This window comes from Hippopotamus amphibius, chromosome 8 (genome assembly GCF_030028045.1).
Source record: "Hippopotamus amphibius kiboko isolate mHipAmp2 chromosome 8, mHipAmp2.hap2, whole genome shotgun sequence".
NCBI lineage: Eukaryota > Metazoa > Chordata > Mammalia > Artiodactyla > Hippopotamidae > Hippopotamus > Hippopotamus amphibius.
In genome coordinates this window covers 126,444,746-126,451,076 of record NC_080193.1, presented here as the reverse complement: position 1 = coordinate 126,451,076, position 6,331 = coordinate 126,444,746, and positions in this window count along the sequence as shown.

Below are 6,331 nucleotides of genomic sequence, written 5' to 3'. Positions count from 1 at the left end.
CTGGAATGTCAGAAAAGGACCAAAAGAGAATGACTGACTTAAAAAAATGTGAACATGAAGTCATGATCTGTGACTCCCACATAGAGGATCAGCAAAAACTGTGGGAACTTCAGAGTGGTAGCTGGGAGTGGCCCTAATGCCTTAAATTGTGATCACATCTCTCAGTTAGGCTGAGAGTCTGATCAAAACAGGAGGATTGTTTAACAAAGAGACAACAGGCCCAAAACAAAGTCACTTGTGCTAAGCCCCATGTCACCAAACTGAGACTTAATACCAAATTACAGTTTCAACCTCTGCCAGGAGTTGAATCTTAAACCAGTCAGTCTGGAATTGCCTGGTAAGGTAATCTGCCTCACAGACCCCTGCTGGCCCCTAAAGGAAGGTGACCTTGCCACAGACAATCTGCTCTTTGCTAGTATCACATCGTTGCCCTGACCCTTCTGCCTATAAACGCCTTCCCTTTTGCACAGCCTCCTTTCTAGCTGCTAGATGGGAAGCTGCCCAACTTGTGAATTGTTGAATAAAGCCAAAAAGATCTTTAAAATTTATTCAGTTGAATTTTGTGTGTTTTTTTAAACACCAGTTAGTGAGTAAGTTGGATATATTGTGTGTTTAGAGTTAAGTGATAAATCACTGCGCAATAATAATGAGACCATGTGTCTCCAACAGCTTTCAGAAAAGGTGTGATGCTCTAAACGTAAACTAGTGGACCAAAGAGATAGTGAAGATTTATTTCCTATCTGTTGGCAGAAATAGATTTCTTCCCTTAGCCTATTAATGATGATGCATTAAAAATGTTTATACAACAACCTCAGTTAAAACTAGAAAGCAAATGTACTGTAATTGAAATACCTAAACCCCCCAAAGGACTACCTCAGCCTTAATAGTATTGAGATAGCCTGTATCCCAGAAATGTAGCTGTTCCCTGTACATGGGGGAGATCTAACAATGGTAATGCCACGTAGAGCTTGTGGTCACTAACAAGCACATTATCCCATCAGTTAATCCGTACCTATTAGCGTCTTTGTGTTTCACTACCATGCTGCTCTTGAAATATTTAGATTTGGCGTCCTGATTTAGGCTGTTTAACTATAAATACAGTTCCCTCAATTTAACTATGAATATAGTTCTCTCAATTTTCATTCAGTAAGTTTAAAACATGAATGTTCTTTCTTCAAAATTGTGTTGTGTAGTTATATCACTGTTCAAAGAAAGTGTCTAATCCACAGAAGGAACACTGAGCACAGTGGTACCCACGTCCATGCTCATGGCTTCCTTCCACACTGACGAGGCAAGCTGGATGCCGCCCGCGTCATCAAAGGAGAGCAGAATAGACACTTGTCTCTGTTTTTAGACTATCAGATCGTTCATCATCATGGGGTCCACTTTTTCAAACTTCTTGGATTTTGAAAAATTTAGTAAAATGAAATAAGCCAATCTTCAGTTTGTTTTTAAAGATGCTATTATAGGCAGTGCCGGGAATGAGAATTCTAAGCTTAACACGACCTGTGTTTATACGCTGAAAATGTCTTCTAACTAGACTTTATTGTTGGGACCCAACGATTACCCTTTGCTCTGTTTGAATCACCTTTGGCCATCAAAGAAGCAGCCGGGAAGGGACTCTGGACCAAACCATAGAACCTTGTTATCCAGAGCACTTGAGATTGTTCTGTGTTTATGGGGGAAATACTATGTTATATCCCTATGATGAATCTGGGGATTCCTTCAGTAAATGCTTATTGAACGTCTATCATGTGAGAGGCACACTGCTGAATCTGCTAATAGAGAATAGAGTCCTTATGAATAGTCTGCTGTACTCTCATTAATTGAGATAAGAATGGCCTGAACCTAAAATCCTGGAGATGAGATCACATTCTGATGATGCAGACAGCTTGGGAAGAGCCACTCTGAAATAAGGCAGCAGGGGTCACCCATGAAACAGGCATAACAGCACTCTGTTTATCATGTTTAGTGAAATGTTGGGCAAAAGAATGTATGTAGGCTTGTGTGACAGCAGAGTCTACTTGTCCCCGTCACCACATCACCTGCTTTGCCAGCAATACATTTCCAATGACTGAGCACATTATACACAGTAGGTGGGATTTGAATGTTTTCAGGAATTTTTAATGCTCGTCTATCTTGTGAATGGTTTCCTTTGGCAAATACTGATTTCAAAACACATCCTTCTTAAATACATAGTTGTTTAAGGGGGGTAATCAGATTACACAGGTAATGAACTTGAATTTTGTCATTTGTTTAAACACTGTCCCTCTCCCACACTCCCACCCATGCTCAAAAAAAAAAAAAAAAAAAGAAAGAAAGAAAGAAAGAAAGCAAGAAAGAGAGAGAGAGAAAAGAAAAAAGAAACAAAATTACACTGACATACAAAACCAAACCAGACCAAACTCCCCAAATGGTTTGGGTCACCTACTCTTGCAAGGCTTGTGGCAGTTCTCAAATTTGGATTCACCACTATCTAAAGGGAAGTTTTGCAAGTTTCTCTCCCTCCCATTGACTGCTTGCATTGTTGTAAGTAACATCAAAAAATCAGTTAAACACTCGCGGGAAAAACCCTCTTTTCATTTTCAAAATCTACAAATCCTAGGCAGTTCTGCTCCAGACCTCACATTCTTAAATATTCTACTATTCCCTTTTTGTGAACTCATCCAAGTGCATTATTTTGCTTGTGTTTTACTCATCCAGCAGATGACAATGAGAAAACACCTACATGCATACATTGCTTCTTTTGGGCTTAACCTTCCTTGCTTAAAACTTCCCCTTCTGAATACATGCACATGGTGAAAAATTAAAACTGTGCAAAAGAATACAGTGAAAAGTAAATCTCTCATCCCCTTCTGCTACGTTCACTTTCTCTAGCCAGAGGCAAACCTGGTCCCCAAGTGCTCTTTATCTCCTAGAGATATTCTGTGCACATACAAGCTAATCTTTTTAAAAATGGGTGAACTTTCTAAACAGACAGTTTTGAATAGCAGCCCACTCAGATCAGCGACACCAAATGTGTCCCGGAAAACTAAGATGCCCAGACACTTCAGATAATCACATTCAGTTGGGCATATTGGCTAGGACACTTCAGCTCACGCTGTCCCCAGCTTATGGGAAGCACAGCTAAGAAGGTTGTAAATGTGACATGTTTAGTCTACTGGGGCCCAGGTAGACAGTGCGCTCAGAACCCTTGGCCACTGGCTGTTTGCAGCACCACGGAGTAGTGAAAACAGAACCTGCTTCAAAGACAGTCTGTCCCAGAAGAAACACACACATTATTCCAGTGGGGACACCAAATTCTAGTTAAGATGTGTCTATGTGTACAAGCTGAAAATATGGGAATTTAAAATCAACTGCTTGTTAAAAAAAGGGTATGCTCGTTGATCCAGCCACCCCACTTCTAGAAATTTATCCAAAGATATCATGGATGTGTCGGACAACCATTTGGGAACAAAACCTAAATAACCAACAATAGAGGCTTGATTAAATCAATTATATTAGTGGAATAGAAAATCACACAGCCATGAAGAAGAAGATAAAGAACATTAAACGATATAGAAAGGTGTGTATAATACATGGCTAAGTAAAAAGAGTAATATATAGAGAAGAATGTGTACTGAAAAATATTATTTATTGTATATGGAGACTAATAAGAGAGCCCATGGGTGAGAGCTAGTGGAATGATTTACAACAAATATTAACTCTTTCTAGGTGGTATTAGGCAATTTTAATAGAAGCTTTTCACTGCTTATTTAAAATCTAAAAAAATTAGCAGTGAGTACTTTTTATCTGTATTGAAAATAAGACAAAAACTTTTTTTTAAACTGAATAATTGATTATCTCATGAAGCAACCAATTGCAGATTACTCACTAACCAGTTACTTAAATAGCTGTTTCTTGAGTACAATCTAATATATTTTTTTTAAACATCTGCTAGCTTGTCTCCCTCCTACCTTTGAAATTGAACCCTTTCGTAATCCACTGATTAAAATAACATGTGACCCCTTCACAATGTCTTTGGATTATTATCTGGCAGGCAATTACAGTTTTTCATTTAGATGTGTTGCCTGAGCTTTGTTGAACAGTGCCCAGACTCTTTCAGTTTAGATTCTATGATCATCATAATAGCTAACACTGATTGAACTTTCACCCGTCCTAGGCACTGGGCAAAGTGCTGTGCAAGTGGGATCTCACTGGATCCCTAAGCGTGCGGACCACTACTATCTTCTCTTTACCTATGTGGAAACTGAGGCTCCAAAAGTTTAGGTAACATGTTTACAGAGTTGAAAAGGTAGAGGAGCCAGGATTCCAGAACTTGGGCTCTAAATCAGTATAAGAAGCTCTGCTGCCGCCTATAAGACTGTCCTCTCTCAGACTTGATGATTGGAGGTTTTTAAAGCATCTTATAAATCCCATTTTGTAGACAATGAAATGGAGCCAGGAAATGGGTAATGTGTATGTGCTTAGAAAGGTCATCCAAGAAGAGGCAGACACAATCCAGCGTCCCCTGGGTCCTGTCTCTACATTGCGCACTCACTTGCATCTCAGGGGAACGTAAACCACCCGGGTGTCCTGTGTGGCACTACGAAGACATAACGGGACTGTGAGTTTTGAGCCGCTCAGTAACGGAGGAGGTGGAAATCTTCCCACCTCATCTTGCTTATGGCTGATTGTGCCCACAACACTTGCCCATCAAAAGCATTTTCAAAAGATGATTACTTCAGTGTGCCCAGGCCTGCAGGACATAAGTACACGGGCAGTGGTGGTAAGAGCTATAATTATTCTTAATGGGAAAATATGCAGGTAATGACTTGGATGATCATGTATCTGTAATGTACAAGTTCCAAAGCCCAATGAAGTAATTAAGCAATCTGCAAACATGCAGGCGGAAAAAGCTTGAAATGGAAAAGAACCAGAATAATGTTCCTTTTGAATAACTGGCAGCTTTCTTAAGGAGGAGTCATAAAAAGAAGAGCTCTTTCTTCTCTCTGACTCTCTCTCCATCCATCTTGCTTGCTTGGTCTCATAAGCAGATATTTCTGTATCTTAGAGCACTAAGTATTTGTTGGAGGCCAGTTTTCCCAAGCTATCAGTTCAAAGGATAGTAGTTGTTTTTTATGGAATGTGAATTTGCATCTAGCTTTATCCTTATCAAGTTCATTTGCACAAATGAGTCCATTTCACACACAAGAGCAGTAGCAAAAGAGAAAAGAAATAGCCCCCAGCAAGGGCTAGAAGGTCTGAGTGTGAATTCCAGCTCCTCTACTTACTCCATGGTTGACTTGTTACTCATTTATTCTCTTTAGGATGATAACTCTCACTTCATGGGCAGATTCAAAGAGTCGGAGAAAGTGCTTCATCACGACAGAGCTGTGAGCTGCGTACCTAGGAAGTATAGCCATTAATATTGTAGATATGCATAGAGCAGCTTTCTTTTCCCTGCTTCCTAAATGAAGAATCTGAGGCACAGTTAATTTGTCCAAGGGCATAGAACTGACTGTAGGCAGAGAAGTCAGATTTTCTGCTTGTTATTGAGTACAAGGTGGTGTGTTCTTAAAGAGAGAGAGAGAGAAAGAGAGAGGAGAAGAGAGTTGAGGGATTGAGTGGTTGATCTTGGCCATACCGTGACAAGTCTGGAGTTGTTCAGAGCACCTATAATAGCAGATTTTCTAAAAATAGGCTCTTTCAGATGGTGGGTGTAGAGAAACTATTTGTAAACACGTAAACCAATCGAATCAAAGGGGTACTTTTGAGGAATACTAAACCAATATATTAGTCTTCTGAAGGATTTATGGAGTAAAAGGCAAAGAGGAAATGGCTAGATTAGGGCTGTCCAGGGAGCAATTAGCAGCACTTACGAACTACTAAAGCACTTTGTCCTTTGAAAACAACAGAAATTCAGAGAGAAAGGTTTCTTTTTCCCTTTGAATATGTAGGCTCTCTGATGCCAAAGCAAAACCGTTGCTGTGCAATTTGCAAGAGGTTGTCCTATGATTAATTCATGCTGTGGCTTTTCAGTTTCTGTACATTGGTACCTTGGGTTGTGATTTTGTCACTGTCACTAACAAAGCAGCTTCAGACCAAATCAGGTTTTTAAGGAGACCTTGAAAGGCTGACAAAAAATGTTGAGGGATGTTATTGGTGGCCCAGTAGGTGGCAGCCTCCCCTCTGAGTTAGTGCCTTGAGAGAGGCTTGGCGATGGAGGAGATGGGGGGAGATTCTGGCTTTGTTTTTTTATTCAAAATATCTTCCTTTTTTTTTTTTTTTTTTGAGGTGCACTGGGGAAAACAGCAAGTAAGAAATACATGGCATTAAAACTTTTTTCCTC